Source organism: Rhinopithecus roxellana, chromosome 14 (assembly GCF_007565055.1).
Source record: "Rhinopithecus roxellana isolate Shanxi Qingling chromosome 14, ASM756505v1, whole genome shotgun sequence".
Taxonomy (NCBI): Eukaryota; Metazoa; Chordata; class Mammalia; order Primates; family Cercopithecidae; genus Rhinopithecus; species Rhinopithecus roxellana.
The window spans coordinates 59784057-59812039 of NC_044562.1; the positions used below are offsets into that span (position 1 = coordinate 59784057).

The following is a 27983-nucleotide window of genomic DNA, read 5'->3' on the forward strand; positions in this document are numbered from 1 at the left end:
TTCTTCTACGTGGAGGTCCCCGTCCTACACAGGTCCCAGTCTCAGCTGACACTCAGGCCCCAGGAGGCTCTGCGGAGATTTGCTGGGCTGTTCCCTCGCACACTGGGCTACAGCAAAGGTGGGCGCCACTGAAGGGCCTGGGAAGTAGAGGCGTAAGAGTCTATGGCAAAGCCTGCTGCACATAATCTGATTATTTGGCTAAAAATCAATAATCAGATCCTGTGCAGAATGTTCTCATGTAGATGATCTTATTCATTGTCACAAAAACCCACAAGAAAGGTAGAATGGAGGTTTCTAATCCCTATTTTAGAGCTGAGGAAACCAAGACCCAAAGTCCGTTTCCAACAGTGGCTTTTCTGCTTCTTCCAGGAACACAGCATGACACGCGCTGTGAACCTCGGCTGTGGGACAACCGCAGGAGAGACAACACTCAGCAAAAACAGAACCCACACCGCCCCCGTTTCGCTCAGCCCCTACTGCTCCACAGCTTGGAATGCAGCAAATGTTTCCGCTGCGCTCAAAGGGAAGGCTTTGCTTTAGAGTCAGCATGAGAGCTCGCCTCGCCTCCCCTCCATGCCCCTCCTCACCTGGTTGGGTTTGGACCTCAGCTCCCTGCTCCTCGCTCTAAGCCCTGGAATGCGAACCCCAAGGGCCAAACCCCCCGAGGCTCTCAGGTCCCAGGCGGGGACACCTTCCTGGCCTTGGCTGTCATGGCCCAGATGGAAACAAAGAGAGCTCCCCTCTCCACGGGTCGGCTGGTCCTGCTGCCCTGAGAGCAGGAACCCAGGCTCAGGCTCTGCATGGAGTTCCCCATCTACCTCTCCCTGGGCAGCAACGCAGAGGCCACCTGCCTCTCACTCTCTGGGTCCCACCTGCAGCCTGTGCCAGTGGATTCTGTAGTCTCCACAGTGATGCTGGGAAAAGACCAAACACCCGGACAAAGCACGTGGACGGCTGCCGATGCCAAAATTGCAGGAAGCAAGGGAAAGGCAGCTGACTGCGACACTTTGCCAACCATGTGCGACACTCCAGGTACCTAGAGGCAGTGAGGCGCTACTGAACTGGTTCCTGTCCATGCTTGCAGAGGCTGCTGTCGCAGAGGCAGGGCAGGGGTGCATGGCTGTGCCAAGTATCCTTCTGGGATGAGCCGATTCTCTTGTCCCAGGTCGGGTATGATGGAGGGGCCAGAAGGTGTGTTTGAATAGCAGGCATTGGGGATTTGCAAAGGGCTGTGATTTCCTGGGCCTCCCATCTTACGCAGGCTCTTGGTTCCTCCCTTGGAGCGGGGACCTGGCTTTGGAAGGCCCTGGATCTTTGCTGGTTTCTGCTGTTATCTTGCAGTGTGACCGAGGTCAAGTCCATACCCTCTTCCCAGGTTGTTTCCCCTGCAGTAAAATTGCCTTTTGGAACTGAGCCCTTCAAGGGGAGGCGGCTGAAACAGTGGGGGTGATGCTGCGTGCTAAGCCCCGCCCCCTTCTCCTAAATATCTGCTTCTCTCCTTGTTGTCCTTTTTTACTTATTGATGGGTTAGACAGCCAAAAACCCTCTCTGAAAGAGTGTCTTGGCCCAGGCCCATCTGGGATGCTGTTGTGAGCCTCAAGTTCTATGGATCTACGCCTGGAAAGCTTTTAGCATAGAATGTTTTAGGTAGAAGACCAGGACCACAGAACAGGACCAGGACCCCAGAACAGGACCAGGACGCCAGAACAGGACTAAGACCATGAAATAGGAAGCAAGATACGTCCAGCACCCAGTTCAAAGAGAGGGCTGGGGACGCCAACACTTCACCTCCTTCCCAGCAAACTTGGAAGGCGCCAGGGCATCCCTGGAGCTGCTGCTGGCAGAGAAGAATCAGCGTCCACACGTGCAGCTCACGCTCGAGGAAGGGCAGGGGTGACGTCAGAGGCCTGCTTTGCCCAGCACACGCTTCTGGAACGGCTGGGATTTCAACTTTTAAGGTCTCAACTCCTTCTTCCTCCTCAGATCTTGGGATTTTGAAAATGATTCCGAAATGCCTTTCGATCTCAATTTTGCTCAAGGAGATGGACCTAATTTACTGCATTCCAACTGGAAACATTTTTGAGAGTAAAAATACCTGAAGACATATTGGGCCTGGAGGTAGCAGACTCAAAATTAAAGAAGGGACCCCTCTGTCCTCTCCCCCGATTGCATTGAGCACAGCATGTCAGGGATCAGTGAGTTTCCATGGCCCTGCAATCAGACCTTTTGCTCTCTGAAATTTAGCCTTGATTTTGAAGCCCTGAGCTTAGTATATGTAGATGAGCTGACGGGCCCAGGGAGTCACTCAGAAAGTCTGGAGGTCCTTCAGAGCTGCATTAGATACAGCGGGAGGGGGTCAAATTGCTAAATTCATCTGCCCCAAAGCCCTGAAAATTCCCAAACAGCAGAGAACTTCTCAGAAGACTTGTGAAGTTGGGAGTCTGCAGGTGGGTGGGGGTGATGGCATTCTACCCCAAGACAGCGTTTTGAAGTTGAAGCTCAACTTAAAATATTTGTTCCTATTTTTGAGACAGTGTCTTGCTCTGTCACCCAGGCTCTTGGAGTGCAATGGCACCACCTCAGCTCACTGCAGCCTCGACCTCCCAGACTTGAGCAATCCTCCCACCTCAGCCTCCTGGGTAGCTGGGACTACAGGCATGCACCACCACACTTGGCTGATGTGTGTGTGTGTGTGTGTGTGTGTGTGTGTGTGTGTGTAGAAATGGGGTTCTGCCCTGTTGCCCAGGCTGGTCTCGAACTCCTGAGCTCAAGCCATCTGCTCTCCTTGGCTTCCCAAAGTGCTGGGATTACAGATGTGTGTCACCTCGCCCAGTCACCTTATGCTTTTGGAGGGACATCACCAATCAGACAGTGGCCTGGGCTGGACATGGCATCCCTGGAAGACGGCCCCTCTCTAGGGTATACTGTTCATGTGACTCTCAGAGCAGGCGTGGCCAGGGAGTGTGACAGCTTTGTATCCGTGTCCTGGAGCTGCCGCAACGAGGCACCGAGGGCAGCGGGCTCAGGCCTCAGAAACGCATCCTGTCCGGGCGGTGGAGGCTGAAGCCCTAGATCACAGTGTGGGCGGGGCTGGGTCCTTCCCAGGCTGTTCAGGGGGGCTCTGTCCCAGGCCTCTCTCCTGGGCATGCAGGTGCTAGCTCCGCTTGTGTCCTTCACCTCCCCTTCCCTCTACTTGTGTCTGCCTCTGTCCCCACATCTCCTCTTTATGAGGACATTGGCCCTATTGGATCAGTGCCCTCTCTAATGACCTCATTTTAATTCAGTGACCTCTGTGGAGACCCTCTCTCCAGAGAAGGCCTCCTTCAGAGAAAGCCTCCTTCAGATAAAGCCTCCTTCAGATAAAGCCTAAAGCACTGGTGGTCAGGACTTCAAAGTGTGAATTTCAGGGGGACACACTTCAGCCCATTACAGACCTGATGGCTTCTGCAGGACACCCAGCCCATCCCATGGCTTATGGAGGAAGAAGCCAAGTGGAGAGGGGGAGGTGGTCGGGCCACCCCTTCCATGGCCAGCAGCAACTGCGCCCGTGTCTGGGCACTTCCTGGGTGCTGGACCCGTGCAGAGCGTATTCATGCCTTGCCCCAACTCGTCCTGGAGGAAGGTGCTGTGAGCCCCCATGCACCATCGAGACGGAGGCTGAGGCGAGGGCAGGCGGGAGCTGAGACCCATCTCAGGAGGTGGATATTTTTATCATTGGGTGTTTGTATTTTTCTTATGATAAGAGCCTTTGTCTCTTTCTTCTTGCACATCATTTGTTGCTTGCTTTTATTCTTATCTGGTTGTTTTCTGTGTGGGTTATGGATCCCCAAGCCGCCTTCCCTCGGTCCCAGCCCAGGTTGTGGCTCCCCTGTGTGACTCCCAGGACCCAGGATAGACGTCAATCGTGTCCCCTTGTGGGTGCCTTCAGTCTAGCACCTGCCTGTCCCTTCCAGGGGTCTCTAATACAGGACTTATGTCTTCATGAAGACACTACTGTGCTGGTTCGTGTTCTCCGGAGGAGCAGAGCCACTCAAGTTGTGCACATCAGAAGAGAGTGATTTTAAGGAACTGGCTCACACTGGCAAGTTCAAACTCTGCAGGGCGGGCCGGCAGGCTGGAAACCTGGGAAGGAGCTCATGTCCCAGTTCCAGGCCTCAGGCAGTCTGGGGGCAGAATTCCTTATTGCTCAGGGCAGGTCAATCTCTTTGTTCTAATCAGGCCTTCAACTGATTGGGTGAGGCCCACCCCCTTGGACGAGGGCCACCTGCTTTACTCGAATGCTAATGTCATCTAGAAACACCTTCACAGGAGCATCCAGATTAATGTTTGACCAAATATCTTAGCACCGTGGCCCAGCCAAGCTGACCATAAATTAATCATCACACTGTCTAATGCCAAAATAATTCAAGTCTTTTTTTAAGTGAAAACAAGTTTATTAAGAAAGTAAAGGAATAAAAGAATAGCCACTCCATAAGCAGAGCAGCCCCAGTAGTTCAAATCTTTACTGAAGTCCCAAGATGCTTGTGGGAGGAAGGTGTACTCTGAACGTACGCAAAAATCTTAACATTTCTCTCTCCTTGGCCACTCTCCGCATTGCTTGCTATGACTCCCCGCAAACTGCTTCCCTCACTCTCAGCCCTGAACCCAGAGATACCCCAGCCCCCAGCACTCCTACACTTCCTTCTGCCTCCCACTTTGCTCCTGTCCCGTCCTTCCTTCTCCTCCACAGGTGACTCCCAGCCACTTCCAGTCCTCACCCTGTCCCGACTTCTCCACCTTTGTCTCTTCACCAACCCTGAGGCCTTGCCGTGCAAGTCCAGGCACTGAGCCAGCAAAGGCAGAATCCACCACCCTCAGGTGGGGAAGGGGAGCAGAGAGCACGGGGCACTCTTCCTTCTGCACATTTCCTGGGCATTTCCACCCCATTGCTCGCGAAGTTTGGCCAGCTGGTAGCTTACGGAGCCAAGACTCCTCCAAGCCCCTCAAGACTGCAGGCCCAGCCCTCCCAGCTTCGGTTCAGATCGGGGAGGAGAGCATCAGTGTTCCTGCTTCTGCAGCACCACCGTCCTCCCCAAGGTGGAGATGATGTCGACAAAGGGGGTACTGAAGCAGATGGAGCGGTGCAGGTGGTGAGTCCCTAAAACGCAGGTGGAAGGTACATGCTGCCACAGGCTGAGACAAGCAGATGGGAAGGTGGGTGTCTCTGTTGGAATACCAATCCTTGGCCCCAGAATTCCTGGTGGAGAATCCTCCAGTAAGAATGCTTGCTGGGCACGCTCCGTTTGGGAGGAGTTAATATAACAGGTCCTGTTTCTTTCTTAAGGACCGAGGCCACTGTGGGAGCATGGGCTGCCTAGTGCCGTCCCAGTTGTTGCTAGATGAATGGTGGGACCTGCCATGTAAATGGCTATTTGATGCCTTTTCTAGGTTGTGTGTCCTCCTGGAATGGGGCTTCTGGCTTCCTCAGTCCTGGAGGCTCAGAAAGATGTAGGTTGTGCCTTTTGGGGAATGCTTCCAGGGACCTACATGTTACGTGCCTCTGTCCATATTTTCAACAAGCTTTTCAGATCACAGTTTTAATGTCCATTAAGGAACTATCTCATTTGGCCAAGGGAGGCATACACATGTGGGTACTCTAAGATAACACAATTTGAAGAGATTTGATATGAAACTGTCAGACTGGGGTATGATCATTCTCACTGCAAGAGAAATACTTGATTAAAATGCATTGAAGACATATTTTAAATGTGTATAAATGCACTCTCTCAGTGCATTTAAGACAGATGCATTTTACTTTCCAGGCTTTTCACATCAAGTCATGCCTGTGCCCACAGACAGGGGAGGAGGTGACATGAGGCTCCAAGCTCTGGAGCCTTGGAAGTCAGGCAGGCCCTGCTGGAATCACAGCCCCTTTACTCCCAGGCAAGTCAGCTCGCCTCACCAGACCTCTGTGTGCTTCTCTGTGAAGTGGGGATAAGGGAGAGAGTCCCTGTTACTTGCGTTTTCATGGGCTTAATCCTCTCTGTCCAACGAATGTGTGAGAAAGCAAAGGTGACTGTAGCATAGACATGGTTACCAATAGACCGGCCGCTTACTGCGTCGTCCCCACTCAGACGTTCCTGCACCGGACTCCTGGTGGCTCCTCTCATCTTCTCAGGCACACCTAAGGAGTCAGTCTCTCCTGACAAGTGGATCCAATGACACAACTGAGACTGAGCACCAAGGGGACGTGATGCTGGGAGCTTGTCCCAGGAGACGCGACTGAACCCCAGAAGGGCCCCATGGGAAAACTGATAAAGCCTGAAATGTGTGTGCAGACATGGACCTCTTTATTACACACAACGACCATTAAAATCTCTCCTGCTGTGGTGTAATTATTTTCCATAAATTATTGGGGTACTGGTGGTATCTGGTTACATGAGTAAGTTCTTTAGTGGTGATTTGTGAGATTTTGGTGCACCCATCACCTGAGCAGTATGCACTGCACCCTATTTGTAGTCTTCTAATCCCTCGCCCCCGCCTACTCTTCCCCCAAAGTCCCCAGAATCCATTGTGTCATTCTTATGCCTTGGTGTCCTCATAGCTTAGCCCCCACATATCAGTGAGAACATACGATGTTTGGTTTTCCATTCCTGAGTTACTTCACTTAGAATAATAGTCTCCAGTCTCATCCAGGTCATTGCAAATGCTGTTGGTTCATTCCTTTTTATTGCTGCATAGTATTCCATCATATCTATCTATTTATCTATCCATCTATCTATCTATCTATCTATCTATCTATCTATCTATCTATCTATCTATCTATCTATTTATCTATCTCTATATCAGAGTTTTTTATCCACTCGTTGATTGATGGGCATTTGTGTCGACTCCACGATTTTGCAGTTGTGAATTGTGCTGCTATAAACATGCATGTGTAAGTATCTTTTTTGTATGACTTCTTTTCCTCTGGGTAGATACGGTAGTGGGATTGCTGGATCAAATGGTAATTCTACTTTTAGTTCTTTAAGGAGTCTCCACACTGCTCTCCATAGCAGCTGTGTGAGTTTACATTCCCACCAGCAGCGTAGAAGTGTTCCCTGTTCACTATGGTGTAATTTTTAAGTTTAAGCTTTTAATCTCAGATGAATCTATCTATCTACCTACCTACCTATCATCTGTCTACCTATTATCCATCTGTCCTAAAATATTCACAGGCTTACAACGGAAAAGAGCTCTTGTCTTCCTCCTTTCACATCCCAGAGCCCCAGCGTTGGGAGGGTTCTTTCAGTGTTTTTATCCATTTCTTCTGGTATTTATCTCCATTTTTAAAAATAACATGCTTAGGCTGTGGAGTGCGGTGGCTCACGCCTGCAATCCCAGCACCTTGGGAGGCCAAGGCGGGCGGATCACCTGAGATCACGAGTTCAAGAACTGCCTGGCCAACATGGCGAAACCCCGTCTCTACTAAAATATGCAAAAAATTAGCCAGACGTGGTGGCAGGTGCCTGTAATCCCAGCTACTTTGGAGGCTGAGGTAGGAGAATCTCTTGAACCCGGGAGGCGGAGGCTACAGTAAGCCCAGATTGTGCCATTGCACTCCAGCCTGGGTGACAAAGCAAGACTCCATCTCAAATAATAATAATATACTCTCAAATAATAAAATACTAACAAGCTATTATTATTATTAATAAGATACTATTATCTCAAATAATAATAATAATAGCATGCTTAGAATGTTCTTTATGAATTCTTCAGTTCTAGGCGTGATCTTCTGTCTTTCCACACCGGGAACCGAGGACTCAGCTCTTCAACATCCACCTTCCCACCTGTTTCTGCTCCTCGTGCGCCTCTCTAACTTAAGTCTTAATTAATAGTTGAATCTGTTTTACTGTTTCCATCATTATAGCTGTGATATAATCACAGTTCGCAAAACGAAATCACATACTGCACTGCAATCCCACTTCTTTCCTTTTCAAACTTTTTGTTTTTCTTAAAGTTAATCATTGTTTGTTTCCTGTTTTCCCTTTTCTTTTTTTGGTGTGTGTGTGGCTTTTTATGAACTTTTCACTCGTTCAGCCCCAAACTTTGCTAAAAAAACAAAACAAAACAAAATACACACACACACACACACACACACACACACACACACACACACACACACACAAAACACCTGGGGTCTCTCAGCGCCATTGCTTTCCTTGCAGACATTGCTTTGGTGACACACCCAGCACTGGGCTGCTTTGCCCGAGGCCATCCTGGAACCCTGCTCGGGATGTTGCTGCCCTCTAGGCGGGATCCTTTGCTTCCCAGATCTTCTGGTTTTCAACCAGAAGGAGCTTGTTGAGTCAGGCCAGCAGGGAGGGGAGCTGACCTTTTCCCGTTTGCGCCAGAGATCCCTGCTCTGTACCCACCTACTGCGTCTGTGGGCTCTGTGCCCTCTGGTTGGGGGTCAGTGGTGGCCTGTGGAAGGGGACCAGTGGTGGGAGGAGAGCAGGCCAGAGTTTCTTCCCTAGCTCTGTCCCTCCCAGTCGTGCGCAGCCCTCAGCAGCCTCCACAGAGTGTCCTGAGTTCCAGCGACCGCACCACCCCAGTGGCAGCTCACCACCTGCTGCCACCCCAGCTGCCACTCCAGCTGTGAGCGCCCCACATTCTGCCACACCTCACACATAGCTCCGGCCAAACTTCCCTTAAACCACGGAATCTGGGCGCAGGCCTGGGGTCCTGCAAGGTCCTGGTGGGGAGGCCTGGGGCTGCTGCTGATGTCTTTACTCCGCAGCTCACAACTGACAGGGCACCTGGGTCCCCACGCCGGGGGTCGAAGCCGTCAACCCACTGTCCCAGCACTACTGTGGGGCTGTCCAATGTGGTTGCAATGGACGAGGCTTTGCTGAGGCCAGGGGGCCTGGCTTCTCCCCACTCCTGTTTCCACAATGGGGTCCCCCATAGCCTGTCTCCCATGGCTCTCTGTGTTCCAACGTGGAGCAGTGATGTCCCTGGAGATTCAGAAAGACTCACAGGGTTCCTGCAGCCCACCCCACCTTCCTTCTAGTCCCAGAACCTGGGTGTGTGGTCGAGGCAGTGGGTTTGGGTACCCCAGGCCAGGCCCACTGGGTTCCCGGAGATGGTCTTGACCTTGGCTGAGCCTCCACTGATTGTAAAGGTGACACTTAGCCCTCTCCCGCCTCTCTGTTGTTTTATTTTTCCAAATTGCTCAGAACCTGGGCAGGGGAGAGGGACAGTAACTACTAGCTCCCTCGATCATCCCAGCACTGGTGCTTCGACGTCAGCACTGTGTGTGCTGCTGCGGGCCGCGCTTCTTTCCCTCCCTCCTCCTTCTTTCCCTCCCTCCTCCTTCTTTCCCTCCCTCCTCCTTCTTTCCCTCCCTCCTCCTTCTTTCCCTCCCTCCTCCTTCTTTCCTTCTCGGTGTAGGACATTCCCGTGGCCCTTTCAACCTGGAAGCACCTCTAAGCTCTGAATCCTGCTCCTCTCTGTTCTGTCTTTCTGGGACTCCTCATTGGACTTCCTGGATTCGTGCTCTGCTCAAATCTCGTTTTTTTTGTTGTTTTTTGTTTCTTCTTCTTCTCTTTGTCTTTTTGCTCTGCTGCTTATGATTTCCCTCATTTTGTCTTCCAAAACTGCTACTAAAGTTTCCATTCAAAAAATGGTGTTCCTAATTCAAGGAGATCTCTGGAATTCTCAGTTTTCTTTTTCGCCGGTTGCTGTATCTCGGAGTACGGGAGCTTCTCTCCGACAGCACTTCTGACGTGGTTCTCCCCCTTCCCCTGTGCTCTTTCTTCTGTGTGTTTGTTCTGGCCTGTCTGTCCCGGGTGTCCATTTATAATGGCAGCTGAGAGGGGTTCTCCTGCCTCCGGCCTGGAGAGGCAAGGCTGGGCTTCCAGCGGCTGGCACTGAGCAGGGGAGAAGCGGGGAGCCTCCTAGAGTTACCCCAAATCCTCCATTCCCACCTGCTCCACACGGCTGTGCTGGGGTTCAGACCCTTCCTGGACCCCTCCAGCTGGCAGGAGTGGGGGAGGGTGGTCATCAACTCTGAGCTGGGAAGAGGGTCTTCCCATGCCTCTTGCAGACCATCAGCCAGTCCTGCGGCTTTAGCCCCATGCTGTACCTCAGAATTAGAGGTTTTGTCACCTGCCAGTCCCCAGTCCTTCTGGGACCAGCCTGCTGGTCCAGCTTCCCAGACTCAGGCCTCCCTGCTGCATTTCCCCTTTCGAGGTTCAGCCGAGGAGCTGCCCACCCTTTCCCACTCATCTTCCGTGAGCCTGCCAACGTCTCCTGTCTGCAGGCTGCCCCCGGCCCTCTCTGCTGTGCATTCGCAGGTCATTCCTTCTTTGATGTCATTTTCAGGGTCTGTATTCATTCCCTGTGGCTGCTGCACCAAACAACCACAAACTGATGGCTTCAGAAGTGGATTCTCCTGGAGTTCTGGGGTCAGACATTTGAATCGAGGTGTGGTGGGGCTGGTTCCTTCTGGAGGCTCTGAGGGAGCACTGGCTCCAGGCTGCTCTCCAGCGTTCCTCACTTGTGGACACGTCACTCCCATCTCTGCCTCTATCATCTCCCGGCATTCTCTGAAATCTCCCACTGCCCTTCTCTTGTAAGGCTGGCCTTGGATTTAGGAGCCACCCCAAATCCATATGGTCTCATCTCCAGATCCTTAACTTAATTACATCTGCAAAGGCTGTTTCCAAGTAGGGTCCATCCACAGGTTCCAGGGGTGCAGATGTAAACATCTCTTCTGGAGGATTTCAGGGGGGAACACTGATAATCAGGCGTGTGTAAACACACAAACACCTAAACACACGTCCTGCAATGCAGAGCTGCCGGACAGCTTCCTGCCCTCCCTGCTCCCTCCCACGCTTCATCCCTAGACCACCGGAACCCAGGCATAGCCTGATCATCCTTCCTGGCCAACGCACCCCTGCACCCCTCCCATCCCTCTCCCCTCCTCTGGCTCCCACTCATGCCCTCCCCACTTTCTTTCAGCAGTCGGGCCTGTTTCCTGAATCACTGAGTCAGCGAGTGATGAGACCTGCTGGAAGCATGTGGAGGATGGGCGAGTCCACTCAGCCTTGGATGGGGTGGCAGGAAAAAGGCAGCCCTAAGCCCAGCCCAGGTCAGGATGAGAGTCTTTACTCAGGAGGACAGAACTGGCAGATTGGCAGAGAGCAGGCCCAGGAGTAGATATTGGGGTCTTCATCTCAGGGAGACTGGGGCTTGGAGGGGGAAAGTCAAGCCCACTGGGGTGTAAACCAGTGTGGCCATGAGCAGGCAAAGGGCCTGGCTATTTCTAAAGAGCCCTGACCCTCCCAGGCAGCTGTTGACTTCCTTTAGGGAAAGGACACTTTGAGTCTTCCTACGGGCTGGGAGTCAGAACAGACCTTTGCCCTATCGTTCGGTTATGAGGTGCCCACATTCAATCCCATGAGGGCTGCCATCGCCATGCTCTCTGGGCCTTTGCTTGCCCTGGCTGTTGCAGCTCAGGCGGCTCCCATCCTGTGTGGGCAGTGAGGCGGTGCTCCATGGATGGAGGGTTAGACTTGTCTCGCCCCAAGCCAAAGGGCTTAAGTGGGAGACAGAGTGTGGGTTATGCCCCCCACAGAGAAGCAGGATGCAGAGACGGTACAGATGGCCCTGGCCCCAGACGACGTGGCATCTTAGTCTGTGGGTTGAAGGCATCTGTGGGGCAGATTGCCTCTTTACAGGTTGGCCCCTATGTGTAGCGGCCCGCAGGCATACCCATGCCACACACAGGGAGGTGTTTGAAGAGCCTCCGACGGCATCGTTTCTATGACTGACCGCCATTTTCATGGCCTTGCAGGCACAGGATAACACAAGGCTGCACCTGGCCTCTGTAGCCACGTGGAATATACTGCCTCTCCCCAGGACCCACCCTGCCCTCGAACGCCACACTCTTCCAGACAGCCCATCCCACTCAGCCTTACCCAGAGGCTTACCCAGAGGTCCCCTGTGAGGGCCCCCACCTCCTCTTCTGGGGTGCTCAGGGCTGCCAGCAACCCCTCGAACTATGTCACTCAGAGCTACACAACACCCTGCAGACGGCATTGGGGCCACAGGGAGATGGCTGACCTCAGGCTGAGTTCCCGTTGCCTCTTGGCTGCCCCATGACTCCCGGCTCCCACTGGACCTGTGTTCCATCAGCTACAACCTAGAGTCCCACCTCCGTCTGCAGTTGCTTTCAAAAGCAAAGAGTGAGACTTTTCCATCGAGACGTGTTGGTCTTGGCCACTGCACAGGCCCAAGGCTGTGTTTCAGATCTGAGCCTGTGGACCTGCAGAGGAACCCCCGCCCCCAGCGTGTCTCACCCTGCGGGGAAATTCAGACTCAAGGCCCCCACCTGCCTGGCCAATGGCCCTCCCTCAAGGATGGTCTGCGATGCCAGGGCCTGACTGGGTGCAGAGGTCCCAGCAGCGCTGCTGCCCCCTCCAGGTTCCCTCATCCCACACGTCTGCACCCAGGCCCCTCAGGTTGACCTGGTCGCCTGACAGCTGGGGACTCCTTCGGGCTGCCCTTGAACACAGGTGGAGGTGAGGGGGATTTGGTATGTTTTCCTTTAGAGAGCCCCTGGGGCTCTGAACGCTCTCCTGTTCTGCGGACTCAGTCATCTGACCCTGAAAATATGTGCACACCAGCTCTCACAGGTCTGTTCTCAGGGCCATGACCGCAGAGGGCTCTGGTTGACGCCAGAGCCGTTGTGACACCCCGGAGCAGGAGCCAGTGTGGGGAAGTGGCCCCACGACACTGGGGTGGAGGAGCCAGCAGCAGGTTATAGGACAGCATGTACCTGCGTCCATAGACATGCATCACACACACACAAATACACGCATGCCAGCGTGCGTATGGAGCCATAGACACACACATGCGTGTTCCAGAAGCATCTTTCGGCAACCCTTCCAGGAATGTGTGTGCAGGGGTGAAAACAGGAAGGGAGCCCGTATTCACGGCCACGTATTTCCACGTAGCCTAAGGTGTTGGTGACCAGCTCCTAGGGCACCCAGAGTTGGAGACAAAGCCCCAGGAGAGACCCCAGGAGAAGCCAGGGCTGGGGGAGAAGGAGACCCTGATATGCCGACCAGAGTGTGGGGTGGGTGGGCCGGGAACAGGCAGCCGCCAGTGACGCCCGGAGATGCAGCCGCCACAGGGAGGCCCTGGGATGACCCCCTTGGCTGGGTCACTGCTCTGAGGCCCCCACTGAACCCCATTCCTGACCTCCCACGTGGGGTCAGGTTGCTCCCTCATTTGCACGGGGCCCTCTCATTCCTCGCCTCCTCTGCCTTGGGCTTGGGTGTGCACACTCACAGGGCTGGGTCCCCCACAAACGTGACAAGGGGCTGTTGCTGAGCAGGAAACCAGGCTCAGGCACCGAGCAGAGGAAGAGTGAAGTTTTTAACTTGGAAACCAAGAAAGAGGCTCCTTCTGGCCCCACCGTCCATCAGCTTTGCATTGCGTGATTTGGGATTGTTTCTATCTGAATCACGTCAGGAAGGAGGGCATCATGGCCTTCGTGGTCTTCGTGGCCCCTACGGGCCTCTGCAGAGCATGCCAGACAGTACGGGGGAGGGCAGGGTCTCTTGCTGCTGGGACCACTGCTGCCCTATTCTATCTCCCCAGAGTCTCGTGTGTGCACACGTGTGCATGTGTGTGCTGGTCGTATGTGCATACATTCATGTGGCATGGGTATGTGTGTGTCTGAAGTGTGCCAAGTGTGTGCACATGCAGTGTGTGTGCGTGTGTGGTGTGTGTGCATGTGTGTGTGGTATGTGTGTACATGCATGTGTGTGGTGTGTGTGTACATGCATGTGTGTGTGGTGTGTGCATATGCAGTGTGTGCATGTGTGTGTGATGTGCATGTGCAGTGTGTGCATTGTGTGGTGTGTGTGCATGTGCGGTGTGTGCATGTGTGTGTGGTGTGTGTGCATGTGCGGTGTGTGTGTGCATGCATGTGTGTGTGGTGTGTGCATGTGCAGTGTGGGTGTGGGTGTGTGTGGTGTGTGTGTACATGCATGTGTGTGTGGTGTGTGCATGTGTGGTGTGTGCACATGTGTGTACATGCGTGTGTGCATGGTGTGTGTACATGCACGTGTGTGTGGTGTGTGCATGTTCAGTGTGTGAATTTGTGTGTGTGGTGTGTGTGTACATGCATGTGTGTAGTGTGTGTGTGCGATGTATGCATGTGTGTGTGTGTCTTTGTGCTTGTTGCATGTAGTGGGTTCTGGGACTTGCGCTTCAGGGATCTGTCACCTGGACAGGCGCTCAGGGCCCCTCATGGGGATGCCAGCCCCAGCAGAAGCCAGTGCCGCACCAAGGTCACCACCAGGAGCCAGATGGAAGCTGAGGTCATGCTGGTGTTTCTAGAGCTAGTGCCCTTGCCATGGTGGACCTGAGGGCAGGGTGGGAGTGGGAAATGAGGCTTACAGGCCACCGCCATCCTGCCAGAGAACCCTACTTCTAGAACCCCTGTCTGGGAGCTGGGTGGGCTCTGTGTGCCCACTGCTTGGTGAGCAGCTCCACCCAGCGGACCCCGGTACCAGGTGTCCCCCAGGAGACATGCCTTTGGTGTCTCAGGGTAGTGACCTGGTGACTCACAGTCCCCAGAGCTGGAAGCCTCCACCCTGGGGTCCACAAGCACCACCCACCCCCACAGTGCTCATGGGTGCTGACATGGTAAGGAGGCAGCAGGCAGGGCATGGAGCCCTTGCCCTCATGCAGAGGTGCCCACCTGCACCAGACCTGGGCTGACTCTCCTTGGTGGCAGATCATGGTCCTTGTGAGATTTCTGGGCAGGATTCCAACCTAACCTGCACATCCGGGTGTTCCATCCTTAGCCAGCTGCCTGGTGAGCTCACAGTCAACATGGCACGGATGCACGTGGAGCAGACAGTGATTCGTTCGGACAGGCAGGCAGGTGATGGCACAAATGAATGCCATGCTTGGGAGAGCAGGGAATACCACCCAGGGTGAGCAGCAGGGAAGGCTGGCCCTGACTTTGGACAGCAGGGGCGGTGCACAGGATGGGCATGCTTCTGTATCAAGAGTGGGGCATGGGTGTGACAGCAATGGTCTCTTGTGCTGAGGCTGCTGGGGAGCAGCAGAGGACCAGGCACTGGGAAAGGGCTGAGGCCCCCTCTGCTCTCCCAGGCCCGGGTCTGTTCACACTGGCAACCGTGTTAGAGTTGGTAGTTTCTAGAAATTTCTGCAATTATGCACAGTATAAAACGTCTCACATCCTCTCTCGTGCCTTTTAAAGTGAAGCAATATTGATTCCTGCGACCTGTTCTGACTCTCTCAGGCCATGCCCTGAGCTGCGAAGTAGAGATGAGAACAGAGATGGGGAGACCATGGCTGCGCGGACGTCTTTATTTTTCCCGGGTGGGGAGCAGGATACACAGCCACACTGCAGTCACTTAGCTTGTAAAAATATCTCAATAAATAAAACAAACAAGCAACATATACACTGAACAGAGAATATTTTTTTAAAATGGCTAGCTGAGCAAATCATGGAGAAAGAAAAAGAACAGCGGCATGAAAATCAGAATTCCAGGCTGACTTGAAACAATCAGGCAGAGGCTCGGGGGAGGGGAAGGAACTCAGGGGTCCTCTTCTGAGAGCCTTGGTCCAGTTTCGACAGAATTGTACAAGAATGCATTTCTGTTTTATTAAAAAAATAGACATTAAAAAAGGCACTTAGAGGGAAATACAAATTCAAAATCCAAATCCTCATAAATGTGTTCCTGAATCTAGACATTTTCAGAAAGAATAAACCTCCCCCAAAACATAAGACCCAGAAGAAAAATCCAAACAGAGACAAGATGACCATGACAACGTCACCAGCAAGAGGGCTGGGGGTGCCCTTCCTATGTGGGGACCGTCCTGGGGGAGGACGGGAGCCCGGGTCTTCTGTCCGATGTCACTGCTGTCCCCTCTCTCGACGCTGGTGGAGGGCAGAGGTGAGGGTCTCCTGAGGTTGTTCAGGTTTCAGAAGTTACAGACTCGAATGCATCCCAATTCCACTTGCGCTGCCGACGCGACGGACAGCCTGGAAGATAAGGAAGGGGGACGGTGAGCTAAGGCCGCCTCGCTCGGCGTCCTGCAGGATTGTCCCAAGACTGTCTCAAGGCTGGGTGGGACGGGACACGGGGCCGGCCTTGAGAGAGCTGGCTCTGTTCTACTCACGTTCCTCCCAAAAGACACGGGACAGGTGACTGCTACTGGGCCAGCCCAAGCTTCTGCAACCCCTGCCCCCAGGGCCAGGCCAAGCCCAGAGCACCCTTTCCCACTCCCGAGTGCCCTTTCCTGCCCCCAAGTCTACTCTCTCACACTCACCACCCCTAGGCCTCTCCCTGGCCAGTGCTCGGCATAGCTGTGAATGCTGTCTGGCTGTGGGTGAGCCCCTCAGAACAGGCTGCCTGGGGACAAGATGTGCACACTGGCCCTATACAGGCCTGAGGGAGCTGTGGGGTTTTGGGCAGCAGAGGGCTGTGTTTCAGGGAGGAGGACGCAGAGAAATGGGTCAGCCGTGGGGGGAGCTGTCTACGGTGGATTCTTGCTTTAAAATTTGTGCTTTTGACACAATTATAGATTCACAGTAAGTTGCAAAAACAACATAGAGATGTCCCATGTGCCTTTCATGCAGTTTCCACACATACCACACCCACAAACACACCCCACCCCCACATACGCACACACACACCACACAAACATACCACACACTACACACACCATGCAAACATACCACACACTACCATACACCCCACACTGTACATACACACCACATACACATACCACACACACAAACACACCACACTGCCACGTACACACACACACTACGCACACCACACACCACACAAACACACTACACCCCCACATACACACAAACACACACCACACACACCACACACCACACAAACATACCGCATACTACACACACACCCCACACTGTACATACATACCACATACACATACCACACACACAAACACACCACACTGCCACCCCACACTGTACATACACACCACATACACATACCACACACACAAACACACCACACTGCCACGTACACACACTACGCACACCACACACCACACAAACACACTACACCCCCACATACACACAAACACACACCACACACACCACACACCACACAAACATACCGCATACTACACACACACCCCACACTGTACATACACACCACATGCACATACCACACACACAAACACACCACACTGCCACGTACACACACACAACACACACACCACACAAACACACTACACCCCCACATACACACAAACACACACCACACACACCACACACCACACAAACATACCGCATACTACACACACACCCCACACTGTACATACACACCACATACACATACCACACACACAAACACACCACACTGCCACGTACATACACAATACACACACCACACACCACACTACACACACCACACACCACATAAACACACCACACCCCCACATACAATCACACACCGCATACACCACACACCACAGAAACATACCGCATACTACACACACACCCCACACTGTACATACACACCACATACACATACCACACACACAAACACACCACACTGCCACGTACACACACACACTACACACACCACACACACTATACACACCACACACCACACAAACACACCACACCCTCACATGCACATAAACACACATCACATACACCACACAAACATGCTGCATACTACACACACACCCCGCACTGTATATACACACCACATACACACACAAACACACTACACCCCCACATACACACAAACACACATCACATACACCACACACCACACAAACATATCACACACCCCACACTGTACATACACACCACATACACACGCAAACACCACATACACAAACACACCACACCCCCACATACACACACACACACACACCACACGCCACAAATACACCACTTACTACATACACCTCACACACTGCACAAACATATTACATACATATCCACACAGATGACATACCACATGTGGTATATTATATACCATGTTATATGCCATACATACAATGATGTCACCACGTCACACCCAGGCATCTTACACCAGTAGACACCAAGAACTTATTCATATATCACTCGTGTGGGTGTGTGTGGTGTGTTTGTGTGTGGAGTGTTGTTGAGGGTGTGTGTGGTGTGGAGTACGTATGTGTGGTATATAGTGTGCAGTGTACATGGTACTTGTGTATGCATGTGGTATGTTTGTGTGGTGTGTGGGATATGTGGTTTGTGTGTGTATGTGGGGGTGTGATGTGTTTGTGTGTGTGGTATGTGTTTGTGTGTGTATGTGGTGTCTATGTACAGTGTGAGGTGTGTGTGTAGTGTGTGATATGTGTGGTGCATGGTGTATGTGGTGTGTGTTTGTGTGGGGGGTTGTGTGTGGTGTGGGATATGTATATGTGGTATATAGTGGGCAGTGTGTACGATATGTTATCTATGTGTATGTGTATGTGGTATGTCTGTGTGTGTGTGTTGTATGTTTTTATGGTGTGTGGTGTATGTGGCGTGAGTTTGTGTGTATATGGGGGTGTGGTGTGCTTGTGTGTGTGTATGTACAGTGTGTAGTGTGGTGTATGTAGTGTGTGGTATGTTTGTATGGTGTGTGGTGTATGTGGTGTGTGCTTGTGTGTGTGAGGATGTAGTGTGTGTGGTATGTGTGTGTCTATGTGGTGGATATGTGCAATGTGGGATGTGTGTGTAGTGTGTGGTATGTTTGTGTGCCGCGTGATGTGTGTTTGTGTGTGGTGTATGTGGTGTGTGTTTGCATGTGGGGGATGTGGTGTGTTTGTGTGTGGTGTGTGTGTGTATGTGGTGTGTATGTACAGTGTGGGGTGTGTGTGTAGTGTGTGGTATATTTGTGTGGTGCGTGGTGTGTGTTTATGTGTGTACATGGGTATGTGGAGTGTGTGTGTTTTTGTGTGTGTATTGTGTGTTTGCGTGTGAGTGGCATATGTGTACTTCCTGCAGTTTCATCATGCGTGTTGTTTCTTGCACCCGCCACTGTGATCAAGACACACAATTCTTCCAGCCCCACAAGGTCCCCTCCTACCACACAAATGACTTCTAAGCGCACTTGTGGGCCAGTCCAACTGTGGGTGTGCCAGGCTCGGTGCAGCTCCGGGCTGCAACCTGCTGTCCCAAGCGCCTTGGAGAAAGAACCCACTCAGGCGCTACCCAGAGCCTTGTTCCCACCCGCAGGGGAAGGAGACACAGGCAGGAGGAAAGTCCAGGTCCTCCAGGAAGCCGGGGTGGGGACCCCGACGCCGCACCGCCCTCTGTGCCCGCCAAGCTCAAAGAGAAGGTGCTGGGAGGTGGCTGGGGCCAGCGTCTGAGTCCCAGGGTGCACAGGGAGGTGGTGTCATAAGCCCAAGGTCTTGGGGCGCCGCAGTGGGGCCCACAGGGCAGGGGACATACTGCTGGCATCAGCACTTGGTCGGGGGTGTGGCGAACACAGGCGGGCCCCGCACCGCGCCCCAGGCTGCTTCTGCCACACACCCAGGCCAGCCTGCAGCAGCCCCCAAGCTGTGCTGCTGTCCTGCCAGGAGACCTGAGCTCTAGCAGGGATCTCTGAAGACTCGCCCTGGGCCCCAGGACCTTTGCTGCCCACCACAGGGCCTGGCCCACGTAAGGACTCATTCCCATGCCTGTGGCACAAACGTGAGAATAGCCAATTGACCGGCAGAGCTTGTGGGAGGCGAGTGTTCAGCGAGAATGTGTTCAGCGAGAATTATTAGAGAGCTCCCCTCAGCTAAGGGGCAAACCAGCGCGAAAAGACCCTCCTCCCGCAGAGGGGCTGACCGTGGTGGGAGGGGTGGGTGTCAGCCCAGAGGCAGGCATGGGCTCCCCGAGGCAGCCGCCAGGAGAGGGGCCACCGTGAGGATTCTGCTGCAGGGAAGGAGGTCCAGGGAGGCCCCAGGCACTGGGGACAGGATGTGGAAGCCACAGGTGGAAGCTGGAGGAACGTGTGACGTGGTGCTCGGTGACATCGCGTGTGTGTGTCTGTGAGTGTGCCCACTCATGTGAGAGTGTGTGAGTAGGAAAGAATGTCCAGAAGTGTCAGTGTGTGTCCATGTGCAAGTTGCATAAATTGCATGTATGAGTATGTGCATCATGTAAGGTGGTCTGTGTGTCAGTTGCGTGTGTGTGTCTGTGTGAGCATGTGCATCCATGAGTAGTTCTGTGTGTCCCTGTGGGAGTGTCAGTGTGCACGTGTATGTGTGTGTGTGCATCCATGTGAGTGTGTTTCCCATGGAAGTGATAGTGTGCATGTTTGTGAGTGTGTACATCCATGTGAGTGGGTCCGTGTATGTGTCTGTGTGTGTGTGTGTAACCATGTCCATCCTCATCAGTGGGTCTGTGCGTGTCCCTGTGGGAGTGTCAGTGTGTAGGTGTGTCTCTGTGTGTGTGCATCCGTGTGAGTGTGTGTTTTCCTGTGGAAGTGCTAATGTGCATGTTTGTTTGTGTGTACATCCACATGACTGGGTCCGTGTGTCAGTGTGTGTGTGTGTAAGCGTGTACCTCCTCATGAGTGGGTCTGTGTGTGTTCCTGTGGGAGTGTCAGTGTGCATGTTTTTGTGTGGGTGTGTGCATCTGTGTGCGTGGATCCGTGTGTGTCCCTGTGGGCGTGGGTGTCTGATGCTACACAGCAGTGTGCAAGGGGGATGTGTGGTTCTGCTCCTTCACCCCCAGCCCCCCAGCCCTCTCCCAACCCCAAGCGCCAGGCTTCACCCCAGCAGCCTATATCCTCAGAGAATGCCCGGAACCTTTACTGAACCAAGGCAAGGGTCTGAAAAGGCCAAGACATATTTTCCCTGAAACCCATGCATATGTAAACCACACACACACACACACACACACACACACACTACTTTTCAAAGTTCAGAGCACTCCAAATATTTAAGCCTTTTTTAAGTGGTCCTGGGCAGAAAGTCAAAGACTGCTCTCTCTTGGAGAATGTGGTTGTAATTAGATAATTAATAAGTGGGGGGGGGGCGGGGTAGAGAAAGCTAAATGGAAGCCTTCCTCAGTGGGAGGAAATAATTACCACAGCTTTTGATATATGAGCTGAACCAGCCCTCCGAGGGGAAATACCGTATCATCCATGAAAAGCCAAAAATGACAGGGGCCGTCCCCTGGCCAGTGGTGGGTTTCAGGGTTTGCTTCACATGCCCGAGGGGACCCAGGCTCAGGCAGAAACGGGCGGCAGGTTCATTAGTCTTCTTGACCGAGAGCCTCCGGGCCTGGCCCCCTTGATGTCACCCTGACCCCAGCCATGTCTGCTGACATGGGCCGCGTTCTCTGCAACAAATGTAAAACATCTGGGGCTGGGGAGTGCCTCCTGCATACACAGGCCACCTGGAACTGTGTGCATGCGTCCTGCGTGCAGTTACCTCCCTGTATCTGCCTGCCTGGGCCAGGAGTGGGGGCGGGGTGGAGCTGCAGAGCTGTGGCTGGACCAAGAGGGTGCCTCAGTTGTCTCTTCCACACCAGACCGGGCCCTAATAAGCAGGTGATAGGCCTCATTCAACTATATCCCCAAGGCCTAACAAAGGGACAGAAGCATTAAGGAAAAAGCTAGGAGAGGCAGGGTGGGCCAAGGGAGAGGGGTTTTACTCTAAGGCCATTTATCCATCTCCTCACCTGCTCACCCATGCAGCCACCCAGCTACCTACTTCTTCCTTCCTTCCTTCCTTCCTTCTTTCCTTCCTTCCTTCTTTCCTTCCTTCCTTCTTCCTTCCTTCCTTCCTTCCTTCCTTCGTTCTTTCCTTCCCTCCTTCCTTCCTTCTTTCCTTCTTTCCTTCCTTCCTTCCTTCGTTCTTTCCTTCCCTCCTTCCTTCCTTCCTTCCTTCCTTCCTTCGTTCTTTCCTTTCTTCCTTCCTTCCTTCCTTCCTTCGTTCTTTCCTTCCCTCCTTCCTTCCTTCCTTCCTTCTTTCCTTCTTTCCTTCTTTCTTTCTTTCCTTCCTTCCTTCTTTCCTTCCTTCCTTCCTTCCTTCGTTCTTTCCTTCCCTCCTTCCTTCCTTCTCTCTCTTTTTCTTTTCTTTCTTTTCTCTTCTTTCTTTCTCTTTCTTTTTCTTTTTCTTTCTTTCCTTCTCTTTCTTTCTTTCCGTTTCCTTCCTTCCTTCCATCTTTCCATCCATCCATTTATTCACTGATCCATTCACTGATCTACCATCCATCCTTCATTCCCTCCACCCATCCATTCATCTATCCATCCTTCCTTCTTTTTATCCATTTATCCTTTCACCAACTCATTCATTTTTCCCTTCCTTCCTTCCTTCTTCTTCCTTCCTCCTTCCTCCCTTCTTTCTTTCCTCCCTTTCTTCCTTCCATTCCTGCAACATATTTGAGCATCTATCATGTGCCAGGAATGCTGCCAGTTATTGAAAAAGCTGAGATGAATCAGATAAATCTAGTAGGGCAGAAGCATGTTTGTAAGCAACTAGAACACAGAGAAGACACGGATCAGTTTTTAAAGCGCAGGTAGACTCTACAGCAGAAAGGGAAGGGCAAAGTACCACAGACACTGTCGGACGGTCAGAACCAGCATGGCAGGGAAGAAGGCTGAGGGGTGAGCACACATGTGAAATCTCCTCTAGTCAGACACACACACATGAACACGCACACAGACACACGCACATACACCCATCACACATACGCCACATCACACACACTTCACATTAGACACACCTCACATTAGACACACACTACCTCAAACACACCTCACGTCACACACACTACATCACACATCCCACATCACACACCTCACATTAGACACAACCCACATAACACACACCCCACATCACACACTACCTCAAACACACCTCACGTCACACACACTACATCACACATCCCACATCACACACCTCGCATTAGACACACACCACATCACACACACCTCACATCACACACACCTCACATCACACACACTACATCACACATCCCACTTCACACACACACCTCACATTAGACACACCCCACATCACACACACACTACATCACACACACATCTCACATCACACACTACCTCAAACACACCTCACGTCACACACACTGCATCACACATCCCACATCACACACCTCACATTAGACACACACATCACACACACCTCACATCACACACACTACATCACACATCCCACATCATACACACATCATACACACACACCCCACACACACATCTCACATCACACACACACATCTCACACACCCCACATCACACACACACATCACACACCTCACATTACGCACATACCCCACATCACACACACACCCCACATCACACACACACCTCACATCACACACACCTCACATCACACACACCCCCATCACACACACCCCACACACTACATCACACTCATACTCCGCATCACACACCCACATCACACACTCTACATCACACACACACCCCATATCACACAGATATCACACACCTCACATCACACATGAACTCCACATCACACACACACACACACCACACACACACCCCACACTACATCCATACCTACATCACACCCTCCCACACCACACACACTCCACATCACACACAAACCCCACACCACACACATACATCACACACACACTCCAATTCAAGCAAACCCAACACCACACAACCCCTACACCACACACATCACATACACACCCCACATCACACACCTTACATCACACACACTACATCACGCACAACTCACATTACACATGAACCCCACATCGCACACACACTCACACACCACACACATACCCCACACGACACTCCACATCACACACACACCTCACACCACACACATACATACCCCAGTTCACATACATCCCATATCACACACATACACCCTGATTAACACAAACCCCACACCACACACACCACATCACACACACATCACACACACATACTCCATATCACACATGCCCCATATCACACACACACCCCAATTCACACAAACTCCACACCACACTCCATATCACACACACATACTCCACATCACACATACCCCATATCTCTCTCACACATACATACACACACACACCATTACACACCCGAGGTTCCACCAGGGGACCCTGGAGAGGCAAAAGTGAGGATCAGAGGTCAGAATCTGGCCACAGAAACATGGGCTGTGACCATTGTCCACATCATGGAGCGGATGTCCAGGACATTCACTACCCTGAGCTTTCCCTGCCTTTCCTCAGCCCCTGGCATCACAGCAGAGGAGACTTTGCCTCCACAGGATCCTGGCATCGCCCAGTTCACGTGAAAGGGACTGCCACCTGGCAGTCTGCTCTCACCCCCACCACACCCTTAACCCTGAGCTTCCAGATGCTCAGGGCTAAGGAACGTGCCAGGGTGAGAGAGATCACAGCAGAGTCCACAGACGTGGAGAAGTCCCAGCTGCCAGCCACTCCCATGGGTCTCCATGGGTCCTGGCCACCCCACAAGGCCAGTCCTCTCTTCTCCTGAGTGCCTGGTGGGCACAGTCCTTCAGTGGGGGCTCTCTGTCCCCTGCCGAGTCTGGACACAGCCTCCTGACCCCTCAGACACCCACCTCAGCCACCCCAAGTCGACCAGAGGTAGGGAAACACTCAGTGCGATCAGTGAGACCTGCCATCGGCGTGAGCGCACAACAGACAAGGAGACGCCTCAGGGACCTGAGGGCCACTCGGGGGCACCTGCAGGCTGAACACCCAGCAGAGGCCTCCAAACAGGGAGCCAGCCTCAGAGCAGCAGAGTTCACCCTCCGAGGAGGGGCCTGGATAAAACCAGAATTGTCTGCTTTAGAAAAAAAGGAACCATCAGGAAACAAAACAAGGACTGCTGGAAACAACAAAGCCAATACAAGGAGAAGTTTAAAGAATTTTTAAATGAAAAAAACTAGTAAATCAGAGACTGCTCCTGGAAGTCTCCCAGCATGCTGAGCAAAAGGCAAAGAAAGCCGGGTGCGGCGGCTCACGCCTGTAATCCCAGCACCTTGGGAGGCCAAGGCGGGCGGATCACTTGAGGTCAGGAGTTTGAGACCAGCCTGGCCAACATGGTGAAACCCTGCCTCTACTAAAAATACGAACATTAGCCAGCATGGTTGGCATGCACCTGTAATCCCAGCTACTCCAGAGGCTGAGGCATGAGAACACTGGAACCCAGGAGGCGGAGGTTGCAGTGAGCTGAGATTGTGCCACTGTATTCCAGCCTGGGCAATGGAGCGGGACTCCAAAAAAAAAAAAAGTGAAGGAGAACGGACGGGGCAGAAAAGATCAGGAAAAATGGCAGAGGAACGTGTCTCCGCGTTGAGGATTATCTTCAGATTATCAGGATAATCTTCAGATTAAAAGGGAACATCAAGTTCCAGGAAGGAAAACAAGAAGAGGGGCAACCCAGCTGAATCATGAAGAAATCTCTGGACTCTAGGAGTAGGGCAGCCTCCTACGACTTCCAGACCTAGACAACCAGCAGACGTGTGCTGGCTTCCCACGAGCTCACCACCCCCACTCAGTGACACTCCCAGGATGTCCAGAGTGTCGGTGGAAAGAGCAGGGCAGCCTGGAAAGTCCATACCCAGGGAGTCCAGGGACCATGCGGGAGAGCGAGAGAAGCAGTACAGCTGCAGAATGTGCACCGCTCAGCGGCTGCTCCTGGGAAATTCCCCTAGAAATGCCTTCCATCCAAACGAAAGGTATTCCTGGGGCTACTCTGTCTGCAAGTAAACAACAAAAGATGGGCTAATCCTCCAGTGCAAAACATACAAATAAGAATGTTGGGGAGAAGGAAACGTGCTGTAAGGAAAATCTTGAGAGGCTCACGGTCAACTGGAGGCAGGAGTCCAGGGGTGTACAACACCTAGAGCTGCCGGTCACACTGGGCACATCTGTGGGTCCCTGGTCACCCCAAGCTTCCGTCTGCCCAGTCACACAACGAATAAGGACAGCAGGAGTCAGATGGACACCAGGCAGTTGGATTCGTGAACTCACACTCTTAATTCTCATGCTGTCGGAGTTACCAAACTCACCCAAGGTAAAGCAGGAAACCCAAATGTAACCATCAGGCACGTGGACCAGGTTACCAAAGGTCTGTATCTACGCCACAAAGAATAATAAACCTGCTTGTTTTATAAGAGAATTAAATAGAACTTTCTATAAACAGACAATTCCCATCTGTATTAAACTATTCCAGAACCTAAAGATGAAGGACCACTTCCCATTTTATTATTTATTTATATCTCTTTCTTTCTTTCTTTTTAAAGACTTTATTTTCTTAGAGTACTTCAGATTCACAGCAAAATTAAGAGGATGGTCCAGAGATTTCCCATACACCCTCTGCTCCCACCCATATCCAGCATCCTCCATAAAAAGACAACACAGTTTGGACACCTGACGGCATCAGAACCAAAGGCTAGAACGCTGCTGCCTGTGAATCTAAATACAAAAAATCCTAAGACATTAGCAAATTAAGTCAAGTCAGGTATTTAAAGAATCAATTCCGGATGACCAAGAGGCGTTTATTTCAGGAATACAGAACGTTTACCATTCGGAAATGTGTGAAAGGAGGGACGGTGAGGGCATGCCGGGATGGGCACGGAGAGGGGTGTCTGCAATTCCAAGGCTGGGTTTCCTGAGCTGTCCCTGAGACGGTCCCCGGAGCCTGGCCCCAGTCTGAAGCCCAGCTACCACTCTCTGTGGCGCAGCCTTGGGAAAGTGGCTTCACCTGTCTAGCTCAGTTTCCACCTCTGCAAAACACCTAAGGGGGGTCACAACAGGACGTGCTGCATCCATGCTGTGAGGGCTCAATGAGCCACTTCACCGGAAAGGCTTGGCCTTGCCTGGTCTATGGTCAACATGCGTGTCACCAAAAGAGCAGGAGCCCAAGAGGGCAGGGAGCTGTTTTCTTTGCCAACTGGGTCTAGAACAGCTCCTGGCACCTTGTAGGTGCTCACTAAATATTTGTTGAAAGAGGGACTACAATGAAGAGCCCAGAGAGAAACCAGCAGCTGAAGCCTTAGGGATACCGGGACCGTGCAGATCAAGCAGGTGGCTCCCGTGGCCAGTGGGCACATGGCTTGGCAGGCCGAGGCCAGGACCGGATAGATGATGGCCAGGGCTGTAAATACCAACAGCAAAGAGGCCAGTAACACTGGGCCATGCCAGTTGGATGCCGGAGGGCAGCAGGGCACAGATGGCAGCCTCTGCCCACCTTCTAACCCAGGCACATACTATGTAGGGGAGGAGTCATCGATCACATTGCCCAACCACCACACGGTGCCAAGGGGCCCACCAGGAGCCAGCGCTGGAGCTGCCTGACCACAGGCTTCCAAATAACAAAGCTGCAGCCGAGTGAGCCTGGGCAGACAGAAAGGCCACAAGACACAAGGACCGGGACCCTCTGCCAACTTCTCCCTGGGCCTTCCCTCCAGGGCTTTGCCCACCCAGCCCCCACCCCAACAGAAGCTTCAAAGCCCTTAGCACAAGGGCACGATCTGGAAGGCTGGGCCGACATGGGTGCCTTCTCCCCACAGTGTGAGAGCACTCACCCCCACCTCAGGCGAGAGGAAGGAGAAGGCAAGGCCAGCCCCCCCCAGGGCAGCTGTGCCCAAGGAGCTCTCGCCCACACTGCACCCACCCTGAGCTGTGTCTCAGGAGCGGCTGGCGGGAACCTCCCTTTTGTACCAGTCCAACAGACCCAAGCGACCTCTGCATCTACAACAGCATCACGGGCATTCTAGGTTCTTGCTACGCGGAAGTTGGTCCCCCGACCAGCAACAGCACCATTCCCCGGGAGCTTTCAGAGACGCAGTCTCAGGCCTTGGAGCCTCAGAATCAACATCTGCACTTTGACAAAATCTCCAGTTCTTCTAAGATGTTTTTTGGGCAGAAAGACGAGGCTCAACATATCCGGCCTTGTCATTCACCTCCTGTGACAATTCAGCCCTGTTGAGAGGGATCAGCTGAGGCTGGG

The 27983-nt window shown here is 52.6% G+C and overlaps 1 protein-coding gene and 1 pseudogene across 1 annotated transcript in view; one reads left to right on the forward strand and one right to left on the reverse strand.

Moving 5' to 3' along the window:
- Positions 1–378: 378 nt before the first annotated feature.
- Positions 379–4827, forward strand: LOC104660459 (annotated as a pseudogene).
- A 10532-nt stretch (positions 4828–15359) lies between these two features.
- TWIST2 (twist family bHLH transcription factor 2) overlaps positions 15360–27983 on the reverse strand; it is a 63471-nt gene continuing 50847 nt past the window's right edge. Inside the window, exon 2 of the mRNA XM_010360804.2 lies at positions 15360–16054. The gene's annotated coding sequence lies outside the window, so the exon portion shown is untranslated. The remainder of the gene's footprint in view (positions 16055–27983) is intronic.